At 42.8% G+C, this 20,680-nt stretch overlaps 1 long non-coding RNA gene across 3 annotated transcripts in view; it reads left to right on the top strand.

Annotated features, from left to right (window-relative positions):
* LOC137630131 (uncharacterized) overlaps nt 1-20,680 on the top strand; it is a 1,005,382-nt gene that overhangs the window by 978,350 nt on the left and 6,352 nt on the right. The window contains exons 5-6 of one of the 3 annotated variants that reach the window (XR_011041666.1): nt 13,023-13,253; nt 13,523-13,603. This is a non-coding gene — a long non-coding RNA (uncharacterized lncRNA). Of the gene's footprint in view, nt 1-13,022; nt 13,254-13,522; nt 13,691-20,680 lie in introns of those variants that run through there. The other 2 variants (XR_011041665.1, XR_011041667.1) reach the window with 2 other exon arrangements.

Consider the following 20,680-nt stretch of genomic DNA (forward strand, 5'->3'; position numbering starts at 1 on the left):
AGGCCTTCGGTTTGGCTTTTCCCCCTCAGCCTCGACCTTCTCAGACCAGAACTACCTCGCCAATTCCATGAGAGTTCGGCGTTGTTTTTCACTTGTCCGAGTCCCTCGAACCCCAGGAGAACTACTTCTCAGAGTAGCGCATCCTTACCACAGAGCCTTACATCCAAACCCAGTGCAAAGGAAGGGATGCCCTCTGTTTTAGACCCAAGTCTGCAACGTTTTCCTTTAACTCCGATTAAGGAGGTCCATGGGCTGACTTCTAAACGGAAAAGGAGGATGGCAGTCTAGACTAAACTCCTCGTGCGTATCTCGGTCAACCCAGCACCAGCAGAGATCTTGGATCCCCTGGGGAGATTCCTATCAAACCTTTTGTCCCCAAGTCTGGCGTTTTGAAGGAACCGCAAGCTATTCTGAAAATTTCGGTCTTGGATAAGCATTTTCCTTCTCGGAAACAGTCAAAGAAATAGAAAATGGTTGCCAAAAATGCTAAGACAAGGAAATCGCACTCAGGAGTTGGATGAGGGATCCATGGATGTGGGTCCTTCTCGCGATCTTGTTGACATCCTTGACCAGGCTTCTATGGATGAATGCTTGGAGGTGGATGATGTGGACACTGACAAGGAATTCCTTTCAAGGCCAGCAAGTCCCTCTTCTGTTCAGAACAAGATCGAAGAGAGACTGAACATATATTTTGGCAGTTCCTTGCTTGTATGAAATCCTACAACAAACTGTCTTATCCTGGTATTACCTCCCAGGAGGGCAAAGTAATGGTCCTAGACCAGATCTTTGGAACACTAGAGGCCACCTAAGACTAATCAGTTTTGGCCTGGTTGAAGTGCCTGAAAGCTGCTTGGATAAGGGCTATCTTCCAAGTAGCAGGAACTTCTTGCTCCCCAAGAGCAGGCTCCGCCTCCTTGGTCTCTTCCACTTCCTTTGATATGCCGAAGGCAGTACAGTTATTGAGATTGAGAAAGCTTCACTCAACCTTGACATGTGACCCCTCAGTCAAACAGCTGACCAGGGGTACTCCAACTTGGACACACTTCGTTGTGAGCATCCCTTTCAGCATCTGAGCTCCTGAACATGAGGTGCGAAGTAAGCCACTTGGGCTGCATCTTGGCTTGACCTATGTTCTGGGGCATTAGGCCAGAACGTGCACTCCGAAGATTTATCTAAGGAGTCCACAAACTCGTTCTACAAGAAAAAAAATATTCACAACAATCACAGTAAATCTGATCGATCAATTAAGCTTTCTTGACCCCCAAGGACACAAGCACATATTGGCAGGAGGTTGTCTCTTCATCTTCTTGAGTTGAAAGGAGTGCAGAGAGAAAATTAGTTTCCACTTCCCTATCTCTATTGGTCAAGACCATTCATGGCGGTTTTCCTGATATCGTTACTCTTCCAAGAGGTCTAGGTTTTGTGGAGATAGATTCTAAAGTAAAGAATCCTGGCCTATTGACCCCTCTGGTCAAGTAATCTTAACCCTTTTACCCCCAGGCTATTTGGAAATTTCCATCCTTTTCACTTTAGTCTTGATGGAAACGGTAGGCAAAATTAATGTGTTATTCGAGGAATTGAATAAACCATTGCTGTCCTTAATTTCAGATTTTGTGGCAGACCTAAAACCTTGCTGTCCATGACCCAAAGTTAGTCTTCCATCTCCTCCATCTATGACGCAGCTAGTCGGGGTGACCTATTTTAAGGCCTGCAAGGGCACCAGGATGCTACTTCAAGATAACTGAAGAGTTGAGATCAGAACACCAGAGGATATTCCTAAACACCAGTAGGGTGAAAAACCTATCTCTTGAGAACATCTCTTCCTGGCTTCAGGAAACTTGGTTACTCATATACTGCTACCGAAACCACAAGTGGGACAGTTTACAGAGCAAGTCATTGAAGTCAGGAGTATCTGCTCTACCCTAACCTTTGGGAAGGTGGGACTGTTATCAGAGCAAGCCTATCAAGTCGGGAGTACCAGCTCTACCCTAGCCTTTGGGAAGGAGGTCTCTTGTGCAAATGTCGAAGGAAGGAGTGAAAGAGCCAGATACCACAATCTCCCACTACTAAAGGGAGTATACTTATGTACTTGGAGACCTTTACCCTGGCACATGTGGTGCTGCTTAACTGGTTATACAGTAAGCCTAGCTCCCTCACAGGACATGAAGCATCTTGTCTTGGATAGAGTTTATGATATAAGCCTTAGAATGAAGGTTAAGAATGACTGGTCCTTTTCCTTGCTTCCCCTTTCTTGGATTTAGCTGCAGTGTTGTAATGGAGCTACACCAAATGATCTATGCAGTTAAGCTACCCTACAGAGTAACTTTTCTTTACTACAGGTTTTGTATTGAAGTATCTCCCTGTAACTCCTAAGAGGGTAGGGATGCATAGAATGTACCGTATGCACACAATTTCTCGCGTAATTCCTGTACATATAAGCAACCATATCCTTAGAGATGTAGATTCTTCAGCGAATGTACAGTACACACACCACTTCTCACATAATTCCCATACATTTAAACAACCATATCTTCAGGGAAGTAGATACTTCAGTGACCTTTCACCAGTTCCTGGTGTTTGGAGATCTTGCCTAACCCATGCTCAGTCAGTTAGCATGTTAACTATAATAATGATGATAATATAGGACCAAAGTACATTGGTACTAACTGGAGCAGTAAAACGGCTAGTTTGGTTATAGGGAATTCACGTTCTTAAGGATACAGTGAACCCTCGCTACTTCGCGGTTCGACAATCGCGGATTCACCACTTCGCGGGGTTTTCCCATAACCCATATATATATACATATCGCGGATTTTCCGGAAAATTCGAAAATACCGCGAAATCTGAAGACAACCAAATACGATATTTTGTTACCTGTAATTCCATTAAATTAGTAATATCTGCTCTTACTGATTGTTCATTGCATTACATATGATATATAATTCAGCACAGAAAGAAATAAAACACGAAAAGAGAATGTGATCATACGATAATTCAGTACGTAGTAAAATTAAATCGAACATGAAACGCAAATCAGATGCAGTCATACCATATTAGAATGGTGTGTACTGTAATGGATGTGCTTCTTTTCCATGAATCTTTTGTATGTATACGTACGTAGTACAGTACTGCATCCAATAATATTCTTTGTTGCAAAAATCACATTTCGAATACAGTAAGCGTACGAGAGAGAGAGTGAGAGAGAGAGAGAAAGTGAGAGAGAGAGAGAGGCGTAAAATAGCGTACGTAAATTTTTATTATTGTTATTATTATTATTGTTATTATTATTATTATTATTGTTGTTGTTGTTAATAAAATTATTATTATTATTATTAATCATTATTATTATTATTATTACTGTACAGTATTATTATCATTATTTATTATTACGGTATTGTACTTAATCTACGTACGTTCATTGTGCGCGGGACATCTTCTATGAGTAACCAACGCACCATAGTACTGTAAGACGGGTTGTGATTGGTTCAAGCGCTGATAGATGACGAATCAAAACTCAAGTTTTGTTATCTAGCCTGTGATTGGTGTTTTGCCCGCATCTTCTACCCGCAGCATCAAAGTTCTCGCGGGGCTGGATCGTTCACTTTCTCTTTCCGCGTATTGCTGAGTAGACGTTCTTAAGTTTGTGAAGTTTAATCTGTGCTGTGTGCGACTGTTTTAAGTTGAACTTTTTGTTGAACTTTCTGTTACAATGCCTCCCAACCGTTCTGCTTCTAGTAAGGCTGGTAGTGAGCCTAAACGCCACCGAAGGATGATGACGATAGCTGAGAAGGTTACGCTTCTCGACATGTTAAAAGATGGTAGAAGTTACGCGGCCGCCGGCCGCCATTTTGGCATCAACGAATCCACCGTTCGCTACATCAAGAAGGACGAGGCGAACATTAGAAAGACTGCTGCAATCACCTTTAGCAGATCAGCGAAGCGAGTCGTTACAACGCGTAATAAAACGATCGTACGCATGGAAGGTGCTTTAGCTGTGTGGATTGCCGACTGTCGGAAGAAGAACATAGCGTTGGATACGAACACCATCCGAACAAAGGCTTTGAGCTTGTATGAGAATTTTGCGGCAAAGGAACCTCATGACGACGATGGCGACCTTGCTGAAGATGATGATGATGTAGATGAACCTCAACCAGGGACCTCCACTGATTCCCAGCGTCAGAAACAACGTTTTTCCGCCAGCAAAGGATGGTTCGCGAAGTTTCAGAAAAGCTTCGCCCTGAAAAGCGTTTCCCTGCATGGGGAGTCTGCTTCCGCTGACACTGCCGCTGCTGAAACTTACGTGAACCAGACTTTCAAGAACATTATCGCTGAAGGTGGATACAAGCCGGAACAAGTGTTTAATATGGATGAAACCGGCTTGTTTTGGAAGAGAATGCCGTCGCGAACTTTCCTGTTCAAAGAGGAAGCCAAAGCCTCTGGCTTTAAGGCATTCAAGGATCGCGTTACCCTCGTGATGTGTGGCAATGCTGCTGGATTTTTGTTAAAGCCAGGGCTTATTTATAAGTCGAAAAATCCTCGCGCTTTGAAAAATAAAAATAAGAATCTCCTTCCCGTGTACTGGATGCATAATCAAAAAGCATGGATTACGAAGATGCTGACCTCCAACTGGTTCCACCAGTGTTTCATCCCGCAAGTCCATGAATATCTCTTAGAGAAGGGCTTGCCATTCAAGATCCTTCTCCTTATGGATAACGCTGGTGGACACGCAACTGACCTGTCGCGTGAGGGCGTTCAGGTTGAGTTCCTGCCACCCAACACCACGTCATTAATTCAACCGATGGACCAGGGGGTTATCAGGGCGTTCAAGGCCCTCTACACGAAGAATACCTTGGCGGACCTCGTTGCGTGTGGATGCTGCCCAAGATGACGAGGATGAAGATTTCAACTTGAAGGCGTACTGGCGGCAGTACACCATAGCCACGTGCCTGCAGAATATTCAAAAGGCACTTCAAGAGATGAAACCTGCAACCGTGAATGCGAGCTGGAAGAAGTTGTGGCCCGAGATTGTTTACGACGACAAGGGATTTACTCCGTCGGAAATCCAACACTCTGCAATACGGAAATCTGTGCAGTTGGCTGCCATAATTGGAGGTGACGGGTTTGGCGACATGACGACTGAAGACGTCGACGAGTTGTTGGACTGCCATTCCCAGCCCCTAACTGACGCAGACCTCGAAGACCTGACGAAATCGGCAAGTGAGGAAGAGAGTGAGGGTGCCCAGGAAGAGACCCAAGAAAATGTCGAAGAAACGGGCTTAACATTAGAACGGCTTGCCAAGTTCTGCAACCATATGAAGGAGGCGAAAGAAATGTTACAAGAGTGGGACGAGGATATGGTTCGCTCGATGCAATTCTCAAATAAGGTCGATGACATCATGACTCCCTACAAGATGCTCTTAGATCGAAAAAAGAAGCAGCGGCAACAACTTCCGATCACAATGTTCTTCCAGCCTCGCAAAAAAGAGCCAGTTCCTCCTGCTAGTACGCCTTCGGAAGAAATTGAAGAAGTTGAAGAGGTGTCCCAGGAAAAGGCACCTCCGTCTGAAGAGACGTAAAATACTATCATTGACTGCACAGTAGAACACATCATCAGCTTCATCATCATCATTTCTACTGTGCAGCAAATTCATCGCCATCGTCATTCAAGTTTTTCTTGAACTTCTTTCGTGGGCAGTACAGTAACAATCTTTATTTTTTACTTTAACCTGTTTTATAGTTTAGTAATGTACGTACTGTATGCATTAAGTTAAAGAGAAGGTTTTAAAAGTCTACATGTTGTAACCTATCATATTTTTTTTGTTTAAAATTTACATTCGTACGTAAAACAATCTCTCTCTCTCTCTCTCTCTCTCTCTCTCTCTCTCTCTCTCTCTCTCTCTCTCTCTCTCTCTCTCTCTCTCTCTCTCTCTCTCTCAAATTGTTTTCCTGCTTTGCTACGTACAAGTACTGTATAATTTATATTTGTAAGGTAACATATTTTGTAAATGCTTTTACTGTAAATACTGTATGTACTGTATCATTATTTATCACTATCATCATGCGCGTTAAATGCCTTGTTTGTTCTGAGCGTGGTTGTTTACTGAGCGTACACGCCGTCGTTTCAGGCGGTGTCATAAAGAAAAAGATTTCATTTGGAAGTCCTAAGAAAAATACGTAAACTAAAACATTGGTAATAAAAAAATCAACATACAGTACTGTATAATCAATATAATCGATGCAAAAACTAACCTATACATATATGTGTACACTAAATGAGTTTGTTTCTTCATTATGATCAGAGATGAACGTAAACAAAACATTGGTTGCCATTTTTTATCGTGCTTTTTAGGTGTTTAGGAAACACATGATATAAAATCGCCTTTAATATTTGTGCCTGTTTTAGTTTAGGGTGCTGTAGTACATGCATTAAGTGTTCTGTACATTAAAGGGTGGTTTGTTAACAGTACTACGTACAAGGGAAGGTTTTAAAAGTCCGAATATACATGTTAAATAAATAGGTAAATATGCTGTCACTACCTCGCGGATTTTCACCTATCGCGCCCGCGTCTGGAACCTATCTACCGCGATAAACGAGGGTTCACTGTATGTCTCCTGATAGAGGTCAAAGGATTTTACTGCATAATGAGTAAATTACATGTATTAAAACTATTTTTATTTTTCTTAACCATACAAACCTAAGACTTTAGGTTACACTGCCCACCTCAGCCACTCTGCAAGTCCTAGGTCAAGGTCAGTGAAGTTAACGCTGTTTGTTTGGTGAGCAGACATAACCGCCATGCGGCTGGTACCTGTGTTAACCTCTAAAAAGCTTTATGGCCATAGCAGTTTTATTTTAGTCCTACTCCTATTAAAGGTCTTGGGTTTGAATTATCAGGAAAAATATAAAATATTAAAAATTCATGTTTTTATCAAGTTGATAGTCTATATCCTTAATTTTTATATAACTGATCTATTTCTATGTTACTAATCTTTGAATTACATTATTTTTCATACATTATCATTACTTCTCATAGCATATTTCCTTATGTTCATTCATCACTGGCCTATTTTCTGTATTTAATCCCTAGGGCTTGTAGCATCCTGCTCTTCCAACATAGGTTAGAAACTGGTATTATTAAGGCAGTACTAATAATATAATAATAATGATAATCCTATAAGTAAGTCAAAATATCCAAGTAGTTGGAGAGGATATTTTCAGTTTCTCAATATAAAGAATTTTCTTTTCTCAAGTTTTATTAGTAATTTTTGTAGTTGATGCATTACAAATAGTTTGATCATTAGTAATATTACTTTATTTGTTGTATGGCTGCTTGTATTTTTTGTGTTGTCACCCACTTAGATTTATACGAACAAGCATATAAATCCTGGTTGTGGAATTTAAACATTTGATATAGAAAAAAAATATCAAAATCTTAAGATGGATGCCACAATTTCATAGTTTTTACAATTGTATTTTTGCTATGTAATAATGTGAATCACATTTAACTATCAAAAGTATTTTTTTTTTTTTTGCCCCTAATAGATAAACAAAGATGTAAATGAAATTTTTAGGTTTTTTAATGAAAATTGCCTTGCCGGAAGTAGTAGTCCAGACGGGATATTTCTCCTTCGAAGGTTTCTTTGAAAGGAAAAAATCCCAAGGGCTCTTCTACCATGGCCCGAAGCTCCCATTAGATCGGTTTCTCCCGAGAAACTGTCCCCCCCCCCATAGGTCCAGGGACTTTTCATTTGGTAACCCCACCTAGGGATCGAACGATCCCCTTCCCTCCAGAGGGAGTTTCTGACAGCACAGCTGTCAGTCAGCAGCCTTGGTTTGGGTCCTTGGTGAGAGCGGTCATGCAGGCTTTTAAGCCTGTTCTCTGAGCTGGACCACAAATCATTGGCAGCTTCTACTCCCCTGAAGAGGAAGAGAGGAGTGTCTAACGTGGTAACTTCTCCAAGGGAGAAGCTTACTCCTCAGAAGTCCTTCTCACCCCCCAGACTTTCACTCCCTCCCCTTCGGACGAAAATTTCCCGTCCTCGGGAGTCACGCAAGGTGGGGTGTTCCCCCATCGCACCAATGAGGGAAACCCCACCTTGCGCTGGAAAGTCTTTCTCAGGTAGGGGTGGAGAAGAGCCTCCCGCCATCGCTGTTGGAGTCCTGCATCCTTCCCAGGAGGGAGTCGAAGGACTCAGGACTTTGCCAAAGTCATCCTCAAGGATTAGACCGGAGCTAGCCAAGCACTCGGAGAACATCCACGAGTCCCCCCAAGAAGAGTGTTTGGGGACAGGAGACTTCGCTGCTAGCCCTTCAGGAGGGGAGCTGCAGGAGTCAGAGCATGCGTTCTGGCAGGTTCTGACCCTTATGAGGAATCTCAATGGGTTTGCGGATCCAGAGATTCCCCCTCGTGAGGGCAAGAACACGGTCTTGGACCGAGTCTTCGGTACTCAAAAACCCTCAAAGGCCAGCGCAGCTTTGCCCTGGCCTCAAGGGGTTAAGAGCGCCAGAGACAAGGTCGAAGCCCAGCTCTCCGAGCTTGCCTTCTCCAGCCAATCCAGCGCCGGCAACAAACTCCTCCCACCTCCTCGTGTCCATCAGAGGAGGTACTTTGACATTGTGGAGGAGACTTGTTTAGCTCTTCCCCTACACCACTCTTTGGAAGAGCTTACCAGGGGAGTCTGTCTAGAGAGAGACTCCAACTAGTAGGTTTCGTTCTCGGCAACGGAGATCCTTAGCCAGGAGAAGGTAGCGAAGTGTGCCATGCAGGCAACTTCGTGGCTGGACATCTGGTTAGGGTCTCTGGGCATCCTGTTACGATCAGAGGACTTGTCCAAAGAGTACCAGGAAGGCCATGGAGACCTTTTTACTCTCAGGCACTTATACAATAGAGTTTCTAGCCCACCAAGTCTCGAACTTGTGGGCTAATACCATCTTGAAACGTCTAGATGCGGTGTCTGAGAGATTCCATCAAAAGGTCCCCAGTACAGAGATCAGCAGGCAAAGACATTCTTCCATTATGGGGAAGAACTTGTTCGAGCCTAAGGACGTGGAGCAGGCGGCTGAGAGGTGGAGGAAGTCCAACCAGGACTCTCTCCTACATAGAGCTCTAACATCGAAGCCCTATAAACCTCCAGCAACCCAGCAACCACGTCCTACCAAGACCACGAAACCGGCAGCTACAGCGAAGACAGGGGAGGAAAGAATCCTAGAGGGAGCGGCAGAGGCCCCTAACGCTAGTATTGGCAGTCCCCCTGCATGTCCACCAGTGGGGGGATGCCTTCAAAGTTGCGCAAACAGGTGGCGGCAACTCGGGACCATTTCTTGGACGATTTTCGTACTCAGTCAAGGATATCACGTCCTGTTCACTACATCTGTACCTCCCCTGACAGCGAATCCAGTGTCGTTGAGCTCCCTTGCCATGGGATCAGCAAGGGGGCAAGTCCTTTGGGCAGAAGTGCAGACCATGTTGAAGAAGGGCGCTCTCAAAGAGGTCGACGGGTCCCCAGGCTTCTTCAGTCGACTTTCTTGTAAAGAAGGCGTCTGGTGGCTGGACCTCTCGGCTCTGTGAACAGGTTTGTCAAGCAGACACCGTTCAGCATGGAGACCACTTACAGTGTCAGACTTGCAGTGAGACCGCTAGACTTCACGTGTACACTGGACCTGAAAGACACTTATTCCAGATCCCAGTCCATCCTTCTTCAACAACAACAATCCCATATTCAATTAAATTCAATTCAACAACAACAAGGTGTACCAGTTGAAGGTGCTGTGTTTCGGTCTCTCCACAGCACCACAGGTTTTCATCAGAGTGCTCGCCCTAATATCGTCGTGGGCACACGGATCGGCATCCGTCTCCTCCGTTATCTGGACGACTGGATGATCCTAGCAGACTCTGAGTCAGCCCTTCTTCGACACAGAGACAAACTTCTGGGACTTTGCCAAGATCTGGGGATCATGGTAAATCTTGTGAAGTCTTCTCTGCTTCCCACTCAGAGATTGGTATATGTAGGCATGATCATAGACACCAATCTCCACAAAGCCTTCCCATCAGACGACAGGATAGCAAGGCTGAGAAGGGTCGCAAGTCCTTTCTTCAGACAAGAAGAGCTTCCAGCCCAATCATGGTCAAGTCTCCTCGGTCACCTCTCATCCTTGGCCCGTCTAGTTCCTAACGGTCGCCTCAGGATGAGATCCTCCAATGGCGACTCAAGTCTCGGTGGAATCAAGGTCACGATTCCCCGGATGTCATGATCCCTATGGGTCCTGCGGAACAGACGGACCTTCAGTGGTGGGTGACAGACGAGAACCTACGAAGGGGAGTGGATCTTCTCGTCCTCCCCCCGGATTTGATGCTGTTTTTGGAAGCCTCAAAGAAAGGGTGGGGGGCCCACGTTCTGTAACACAGGTCCTCAGGCCTGTGGTCAGAATCAGAAAAGTGCCTCCATATAAATCTGCTAGAAATGAAGGCCGTATTCCTGGCCCTTCAACAGTTCCAACAATACCTGGCGGGTCACTGTGGTCGTGATGAGCGACAGCACTACAGTAGTGACTTACATCAACAAGCAAGGAGGTACCTTTTCAAAGCAGCTATCCCATCTTGCAGTAGAGATACTGAGATAGATCGAAGCCCACTCGATTCCACTATCGGCTCGCTTCATTCCAGGCAAGAGGAATGTGCTCGCCGACAGTCTGAGCAGAGCGTCTCGGATAGTGAGTACAGAGTGGTCTTTGGATTATCTAGTAGCTAACAAAGTACTGACTTTGTGGGGTTCCCCGACTGGATCTGTACAGGTACTTCCCCCCCAGTCCCGGATCCCAAGGCGCTCTGGCAAGATGCCTTCCAACAACGGTGGGACAACATCGACGTGTACGCCTTTCCCCCCATTCTGTTTGATGAGGAGGGTGCTCGACAAGACCAGAATATCGGTCAATCTTTCGATGACCCTTATAGCTCCGCTATGGCATCACGCGGAATGGTTTCCAAACCTTCTGCAACTCCTAACGGAACTTCCTAGAGAACTCCCTCCACGACACGAGCTACTCAAACAACCACACGCCAACATCTTCCACAAAGCCATAGCTTCGCTACGACTTCACGCCTGGAGACTATCCTGCATCTCCTCGCTGAGAGAGGATTTTCGCAACAAGTTGCGAGCAGGATGTCTAGACACTTGCAAATGTCATCCGCATCTGTCTACCAGGCGAAGTGGGGAGTCTTCTGTGGTTGGTGTCGTGGAAGGGGTCTCTCTCCACTCGATGCCATTATTCCAGCAATAACGGAGTTCTTCGTGTATTTGCGGGAAGAAATGCGCCTTTAGTCTCGGCAGTGAAAGGATATCGCTTGGCCTTAAGTCTAGCCTTCAGGCTCAAAGAAGTGGACATTTCTTCCTCGCTGGAACTTTCCCTACTCATACAAAGTTATGAACTTACCTGCCCTCAGTCTCCTCCATGGAACGTGGTTCGAGTTCTCAGGTCTCTTAAGAGACCTCCCTACGAACCATTACGCCAGGCTTCAGATCGCCACCTAACTTGGAAGACTGTGTTCCTACTAGCTTTGGCCTTGGCCAAGCGAGTCGGGGAACTTCATGGTCTCTTTTATGACATCGCCCATTCAAGGGGATGGGGGGAGGTAACGTTCAGATTCGCCCCTGAGTTTGTTGTCAAGACTCAGAATCCGGGAGTGCCGGACCCTCGGTTCGACTCCTTCCAGATTTCGAGTCTTCGTTCTGTAACAGATGACCCAGACCATCTCCTACTGTGTCCAGTGAGGAGTCTGAGGCTGTATCTCAAAAGAACGGCTGCCGTTCGTCCCCAAGTGCAGGCATTGTTTGTGAGCACTGGAAGAACTAAGAGGAGGGTTATCAAGAATACCATCTCGGCATGGATTCGTAGGGTGATCCATCTGTCCCTGAATCCTGACCCCCCCACGTCACGTCGCCCTAGAGCACATGATGTCGGGCGTTAGCTACATCCCTGGCCTTAAAGAAGAACTTTTCAGTGACGCAGGTTCTACAAGCTGGGGTGTGGAATCGTCAGACGACCTTCACAGCCCACTACCTGCAAGACGTGACCCACAAGAGGCTCGATACGTACTCTATCGTCCCTGTGATGGCTGCACAACAGCTGGTTTAAAACCTCAGGCTCCTTAATGGAAAAGTCGCAGAAGGTTGAGGGCATTGTTACCCAGTCTCAGTCTGCATGAATGAAAAGGTATGTCTGGCCCTTATTCTTTTTTTCATCCCCCCTTTTCTTTGGGAAAGCAGCATCCTGGGTTCTCTGCACAGCTGACCCGGAACCACTGCAGGTAAACCATGTTTCCTTGTGTTCCTAGTATTAAGCTAATACTGTCACGTCCCCATACCCTGACGAGGTGGTATTGGGAGATTCCTAGCTTAAGGTGCAGGGACTATTTATTTTTGAGTGCTGACACACTCGGATACGGAGTCCCCGGGCAAAGCCAAAAGCCAGTACTGGCTGGGACTTGCCACCCTTCCTAAGGGGTGAGTCACCCATATTAGATAGTGTGGTTTGTATTTCAGTTACAGAACAAATGACAAATTCGTAGGTAATTTGTATTTTTCCTAACTATTCAAACCTTAGCTATTTGATCAAACTTGCCTGCCAGCCCTATCCCCCATGAAGTCCTAACTCTAAGCAAAGTGAGCTCAAGCACGGGGGGGGGGGGGGGGGGGGAGGAGAGAGCAAGTAAAACACACCCCCCCCCCCCCCCCCCCCCGGCTAACTAGCAGTGGGGTAATAAACCCTCGTTAAAATTCTAATGGCTCTTCATTTCAGCTACGCCGAAAGTAATTACCCATATTAAATAGCTAAGGTTTGTATAGTTAGGAAAAATACAAATTACCTATGAATTTGTCATATTAGTGCAGTGTGCAAGATTTTCATTTTAGCAATAGATTATATGCTTCACAAACTTGCCACCTTTGCTGCATTATATAATTTTTTTTTTTCTCGTCAAATTGAAATTTTGTCAGGTAAAATAAATACTTATATTTAATTCTAGGGAAGGAGGTTAAATCGGAGCAAAAAAAAGAAAACCGTAAAGTGAAGACGGCTTAGCAGAGGAGAAAGAGAAGAAATGACAGATGAAAGAGCAAGAATGATCATCAGGAATTTTGATATCTTAGGTCGACGGGTAAAATGATTTTGTCACATTCCCAGCAAAGGAGAACACTTGTAGTACATATAATTTAATTTGTGACATGTCAACATACGTCTCCCTGCACCAGTAAAGGTTTGGAAAAAATAACTTACTTGACAGTCAACCTTTTAAGTTATAACTGATGAATTGTTTTGTTGCATATTCATTAGGTTATAGATTTATTTAAGGATTAAAATTGTTGGAAAGTTCTTACAAAAACTGTAGTGAGTATTTTAATAAGCTTATAAATATAAAACATTCTCTATTGCTTAAAAATATTTAACTACAGCAATTCAGTGCATAATGCAATAGAAATAAAGGAGTTAATATTAAGAATGCTCTCCAACTGTAAATTTTTTCAGAACTATGTGGAGGGGGAGGTTCCTTGGGCAGATGCTGTGATATGAGCTAAACTGGATTATTAGAATCTGCAACTGTTAATAGTGGGTTTCTACAATAATACATGGGATTCAAAGTTGCTTCATTTGCAAAGGTCCATTTAATTATAAAAGTTCTAATGTTTTAACTAATATTGTAGTATTCTTTAATAAAACCAGGACCTATTTGTGTTCCAAGCAGTTCTGACATCTCATAACAATTTGATTTGTTGAAGTGATTGAATTTGTTCCTATATGTAGTACAAACCATTGACCCTTTAATAGTATTATGGTAGCAAAGCTTTAATGGCTGTTAAACCCTTAACAAGATAAACATAAGTTGGTCGCCAGGTAGAGCAACCTTCACTCTTTAACTTCGGCCGCAGCTGTGTACATGTACTCTGCTGCGTCTGTCTTGTCCACTATTGTTTTATATTATCAGTGTTTGATTACTTGCTTTGATGTCTACCTTTAACCCAGACGTGTGGCTTTGCCCAGTAAGGAATACTGTAGTTGCAGACCTTACTTAGGAAACAGATGGTGGACCCTCATTACCTTGTAATTTTTTGCAAGCCAGTGGAGAGAGCCACATATTTTGCAGTGGTTGGAGTCTGAACGTAATGCGTGTGCATCAGAAGCCATGTTCAAGCTGATGACGAAATAATTCTTTAGAATTTTCTTTCCTCCCTCGAGGAAGAAAGATGGAAGTTTCATCTTTTGTATCTACAATAGTTGGATACTCTGGGGCTAGGGTACCAACCTGCTGCTCTTTAAAGACACTTTGGCGGCTCTAAACTTAACTAACCTTTTTACCTATATGTAAATAGTTCCAAACACTTGAAATATTAAATAATTCTCATTTAAATATAATTTTAACCTGAAATTACAAGGAAAAGGAAACTGCTTTAGGCATTTTAGAGTAAGTGCTGTCATCTGAAAGAAAGCTTGTAGTGTTTGTCAGAGATCTTGAGAAAAGTGCATTTGTTTGCTTTCCACCACTAAAGAAATACAAAGAATCTACGAATTGATAGATGATTATGCTTTACAAACTGCTTTTTCTAAATGAAAATAGATTTTAAAGGACGTTCCCAAGATTTCAAAACGGAAAGCAACCCTGTCTTCTTATATCATCATATTGGGCAGATAATTCTCCACTAAATTTGACAGCCTTTACTAATGTTTTCTGAAGAATAGAGGCTTCAAAGTTTGATTTATTTACTCTAATCCAGTCTTAGAAGCACACTAAACCACGTTAGCTGGTCAACACAATTGGGAATACTACTAAAGCTGAAAAAAACTATACAAGATGGTTTTAGGTGTTTAAAATGATTACCAGACGACTACAAAAATAACAAGAAGGTTGCATCTGGGATTCTCTCCATTTTCAGATCCAATTATTTGTGAGAGCAAATATTTTCATGAATGAATCTCATAAAAGGAAAATTAAATAGATTACACAGATCTTGAGATATTGCTTAAAATTGAAAAAGTACATTTTACTGTATAAACACTGAACAGCTCTCCAAGGAATCACAGGAACAAATCTCTCATTAATTACCTTAGATGAAATTATATTTTGATTTTCAGTAATGAGTTTCCTCTTAACTTTTCAGGAAGAGATATGTTTTACATGAATGTCATGTTGCTTGCCCTTAATAATAGTGTGACTACCACAAAAATCACTGGTACTGTTAATATTACAATTTTTTTTTGTGGGGCCTGCATTATAGTATATGTATGAAAATAATACGAAACATAACATAATTTTTGCTATGTGAATGTAATCATGTAATTTTCTTCCCCCTTCAATTATAAAAGGTACGATCTTATAACTACCACTAATGAAGTGTAGCAATGTTTTTGTATTTTATGATCATTACAATGATCTTAGATACTACTGTATTAGTACTAAATGTTATAAAGATTTGTCAGATTTTTTACGAGTGCAGCCGTTTATATGAAAACATAATGCTCGAAGAAATATATCTATTATGCGTTCTGAACGTAAGTAAAATGAAGAATATCACCATGCTTATGTTTTAAAGCATGTCTACTGAACTATATTCTGTTTTGTCTAAAGTACAGCAGATTTTGATTTTAGATCTCGGGAGACCTGTTTTCATTGGTGTGGCTCTGACAGATGTACTTTTTTATGATTCTCTGAATAAATTGCTTTTAGCTTCAAAGGTTGGTGACCCCCTGCTCTGCGGGAACCATTCTGAGGAAGAGAGATTGTGCCATGCCCTCCAGATATGATTCTAAGAATGAGGTAGTTTGGTCCTTCCCCGTTGAGGGCAATACACCCCTCCCTCTCTCTCAACCCTTTTTCCCTGCTGTATCTTCCGTTGTTGATTGATACTCACAAGGATTTTGACCTGATTAATCAGACCTTTGCTTGGGTTTTAAGGCTCCCAGTCTGCTGAGAAATTTCTGAAGTACTGTTTGGCCAGTGAAAGTATCCAATAACACACTAGCGGTAGTACCTCAATGAGTGGTTGGTGCCCTGGCCAGCCTAGTGCCTAAGACATCCTAAACTACTGCGAAGAAAGGAGGTAAGTGGCCCAGCTCATTTCTGTCTAGTAATCTGGTGTGCCACCTTTTGCGTTTTGATGTTCTGCTACTTCAAGGAAGTCGAAGATGATTATCTCCAAAGCACAGAAGTCTTACTTCAGTAAATTCCCAGATATGGTTTAATGTGGGAAGTAATGTGGTAACTAACTCGGACCCTCGTGTGCAAATTTCTGGGATTGGAATTGTAAGAACATCATCTCAAGTATTATTGGTCTAAACTGCAGTCCCTCTTTGGCCTAGACACTCCCTTGAGACTAAAAACAGAGTACCCATCTCGGAGATCAAGTCTGTTGTCCATAAGGCGAAGGAGAATCCTGACTCTTCACATCTGTTTATTCTCTGCATGAGACACTAACAAATTAAGCATGATCATTTCATTGGCAATCGACTAGTCGTGTTCCCCATGTGCAAAGAGATGTAGTACTACTCTCTCCTTTTCCAAAAGGTAGGTAGTCTTACACTTCCTAATATCACTCCCCATGAGAGAAGGGCTTTCTCTTCCAGGTCTCATTCTAAGCGACTATCATGATCACCTCCATCACAGGAGAACCAAAAAAGATCCTCATTTAAAGTTTTCTCCCAGAATCCACTCCCCAGTCAAGTGTTGAACTATCACGAGCCTTATAGGCATGAGCACAGTCTGACTGAAGACCTCCCCATTCTCATTCTTCCCGTTCAATCCAATGCCGGAAGTCTAGACCAGTTATCGACTTCTGCTTTCAAAGAGTTCTGTTCCTACACTACAAACCATTGGACAATTATTGGGAAGAACAGCTTCCCAATAATTGCCCCCCTTGGAAATGTTGGCTCCCTGAAGACTGCTGGCCTTCAGATCCTGGGAGGAACAATTGGCTTTTCTGAGTTGTCAGGACTGTGGTCCCTCTTCTACTTGGATGTTCCTGAGAAGTATTGTTGACAGTGCCCATCCAAGAGATCTGCAAGGAAGGAGGAGGTATCCAACGTTATTTCAGGTTCTTCCGAACAACCGAAATTGCCTGTACACCATTAAGAGATGGAGAACCACAGGCATTTCACACCTTCCTGCTCATTCACCATGTGAAACATTAACACCCTAAGAAAAATCACTTAAGTGATCAGTCGTCCCACTCTTGTTTACCACAAACAAAGAGAACTAGTACTTCTCCCTCTTCTCCTAGAGATAGGTAATCTCACACTTACCAATCTTCTAGATTTCATTCCAATTGAAGATAATGATCACCTTGATTCCGACATGTCCTGAAAGAGACGCTTCTTGAAAGTATTCTCCCCGAAAAGAATCCCAATCACTACGTTCGCTCTTCCTGGACAGGAACTAAACAATCACAAGCCCCAGGGACACTAGCATAATGTGACTAGTGACCACCATTCTTGGTGATCATGGTAATGCAGAGAGAGAATGTTGAGTTCTACCTCATGGCAATCAGTTAAGACGTATGTGGCTGTTCCCAATATGTCCTCTCCTTCTTCCAAGAAGTCTTAGTCTCACTAAAATTTCTTCTTTGGGGCAGTCTGCAGGCTTTTGAAACCTACAGTTCAAATCTAATACAGAAAAGCTTTAAAAGAAAACTCCTTATCCTCAAAGAGTTTTACTAAGGAGTCTCCCTGGAAGGAACGCTTAGCTTCTCACAGTTCCTCGCTAGGAAGGACCTTACTGTACTGCTTCAGACTGCTGTTTTGGACACCGTAGGTCTATTTGCCATCCAACTCTTGATTAGAATAACTTGAATGGTTTACAGTAGAACGTGCAAGATCTCCATCAAATGTTAACAAGCCTTCTCCTCAATGATAATGATAGTAATAATAAAAGTCCTGCAGTATCTTCTTGTACTAAAGATAACGACTTGATTCAGTACTAGACCTCCAACAGTCCTACCATAAACGAGTGGAAATTCCTTCCTCCGGCTACTGTCATCGACAGTCGTGAAACTGATCAACCTTTATGGTAATTAGGGAATTAGATGAAATAGTACTTTAGTCTAAACCCATTCAAGGAAGTCTTAGCCTTTTATTGACCTACAATATGACACTCCCCAGGGTTCTTTCCTTAATCAAGAATTCCCTTGTTCAAAGCTACTCGGCTGGCGTTGAAAAAGGTAGACCTTCAAATTACAGGACCTAGCAACTTTTGTTCTGGTTAATAGAACTAGCTCATCCTCTGCCCTCTCCAGACAATGTAGATTCTATGTCCCGGAGAACTCTTCCACTCGCACATTTGCCAATCAATGATTCAATTGAAGAGCTGACAAAAGGGATCCAGAAGAATCTAGAATAATCGGGCACTTGATTCATGGCTTCAAATCCACTGCAATGTTATCTGTGTCATAATAGTATCTCCAGGCTAACCCCAGGTTTGACCATGTATGGGGAGCAGTCTACCATTTTGCAGAGTTTCACATCCCTCAGAAGATAAAGTAGGAAATTCATGGATCTTTCTCTCCAGGGCAAAAGCAGTCCGTTATTTCTTGGAAGATACCTCCCATGTGATGACCTTTTTCATCTGTACAAAGTTTCTCTTGGTGATATTTGGCAACATTACTGGAATTCTTGACCAGAATAAGATGGCGATTGCAAATGATATACCCCAATTGAAATACGTAATATGCCTAGAAGATTGGAAACTACCCTCTGTCACCCTAGAATTGAGCACAAGTTTTACACTAATTTTCTGATTACTGGTGGGTGTCTGCCATTGGGCAATGATTGCTTGGTTCCCTGACTGTTGGGCATGTACTTATTGAATGTCCCAGTGTTGTGCATATCGGAGAACAGATCCCCTTTGAAGCTCGTAATGAGTGTGGCAGGTACATCCTCACCAAGATTTATGTAGGAGACATTTTAGTATGATGCCTTTGGCATTTATAAGTTTGTATTGGAAGCTGGCCTCCTTACTAGTTTTTAAATATTTTGAATTTTAAATGCTTCATTGTTATTTGCGGTCTTCATTACTGTTTTCTAACTTAATTCATTACTAAGTGCGCACCCCAATTGACAAATATGACCATTGATGTTATGATGCCAGGTAATTATCAATCATTTATTAATTTGAGCCAATCTGTCTACCATTGAGCAAACTGGGTCCTAAAGCAGAGATGCAATGCTGGCAGTTTTCCATTTATGTAGGACAGAAGGCCGCCCTTTTTAGTGCAAAATTTTTCAGTGCTGGATGCGATGTCTTTTGTTCCCGCAGCAGGACATGAGGGTAAGTCGAGATAGAAGGAGGAGAGTAAAGACTAGTCGCCCAACAGGCTGTGGCTTTGAGGCCTAAGTCCCTCTAAACTCACTATACAAAAAAAGTCATCTGGCCTGAAAAGGGTGGTTGAGATTATTTCCCCATTTAAAATCTTTCGTCCAGAGCCAAGAAAGAAGGTATAGGGAGAAAAGGGACGCCAAGAACAATTATCCCCCATTCCAGCTGCTGCAGTTGTGGGAATGCCTGTCAAACTCATGGCAACGTAGCAGGAACCAAGCAAAAATGTGGGTGGTAAAGGTCTTTCAGACAGGATACTGCCTACCTTTCATCAGTTCTCTCCCTACACTTGCTAGAGTTTTGATGAAGTTTTAGACATATCCGTTAGGATTGTGGAAAGTTCTGGCACTCTCAATGGAAGTTTTAGTAATGCTTAGTAATGCTTGAGAAGAAAGGGATAAAAGTCATCCAAGATTAGTCTCCTGCTTTCTACAGTCAGTTTTTGTTCTTACACCATACAAACCATTGACCATTAATAGCAGTATGATGTTGGCAAACCTGAAACGGCTGTTTAGACTTATAAAAAATAGTTGGTTACCGGTAGAGCAACTCTCCAATGAATTAAGCTGTAGCTGTGAACTCTTGTGTTAGTGCTGCATTTGACTTTTCTACTTTTTTTTTTCCTCTTCCATGTAAGAAAGACTTCCGTTGCTTCTGGTACACAAGGAGAAAGCTAGAATTATCTTTTTTACAGGGTGCATGACTGCTCGCAGTCATCCCTAGTAGGGAGTGGCCTCCTTTGCAGTGGGAGGAGTTTTAAAAAGACGAAGAAATCTAAGAGTGAATCATAGAATCAAAGAGTGCAAGCCTAAGCTGATGCAGAAGAAACTTTAGTTCCTTTTACCCAACTTCGGGAAGAAGGCCACCAGTTTCCTCAGTCCTTCGCAAGGAGGGAGGCTGACCATTTTCTCATTCAATAGAACAGGCTCAACACTACAGCATTATACAACTGTGACTAAATAAAGAGAAGTAGAGTATCTGGTCCTCCCCTAGTTGGTGCAATACACACAAGTCACTCGTGAGGTTCGGGTTATAAGTTTGTGGCAGGCATAACAACTTTTGTGTTTGATCTACTTGAATCCATGAATGATTCTATCGTAGATAGTCTTCTTACTGTTATGGCTAAGATACGTGATGGTAGAAAGGCATCTTTTGTTTGTTGGTTTTTTAAATGCTCACCATATAGAGGTTAAATTGTTTCATACTGATTGCTGTGGCTTAAGGGCTTTGGACTCTGCCTCTGAATCAGGCTGTGAACAAATCATAAGTAAAGCTACTCACAGGTCTGGGAACTGACTACTTTGGCATTATCAAAAATAAGGTTG

Source organism: Palaemon carinicauda, chromosome 38 (genome assembly GCF_036898095.1).
Source record: "Palaemon carinicauda isolate YSFRI2023 chromosome 38, ASM3689809v2, whole genome shotgun sequence".
In the NCBI taxonomy this organism is placed as follows: Eukaryota; Metazoa; Arthropoda; class Malacostraca; order Decapoda; family Palaemonidae; genus Palaemon; species Palaemon carinicauda.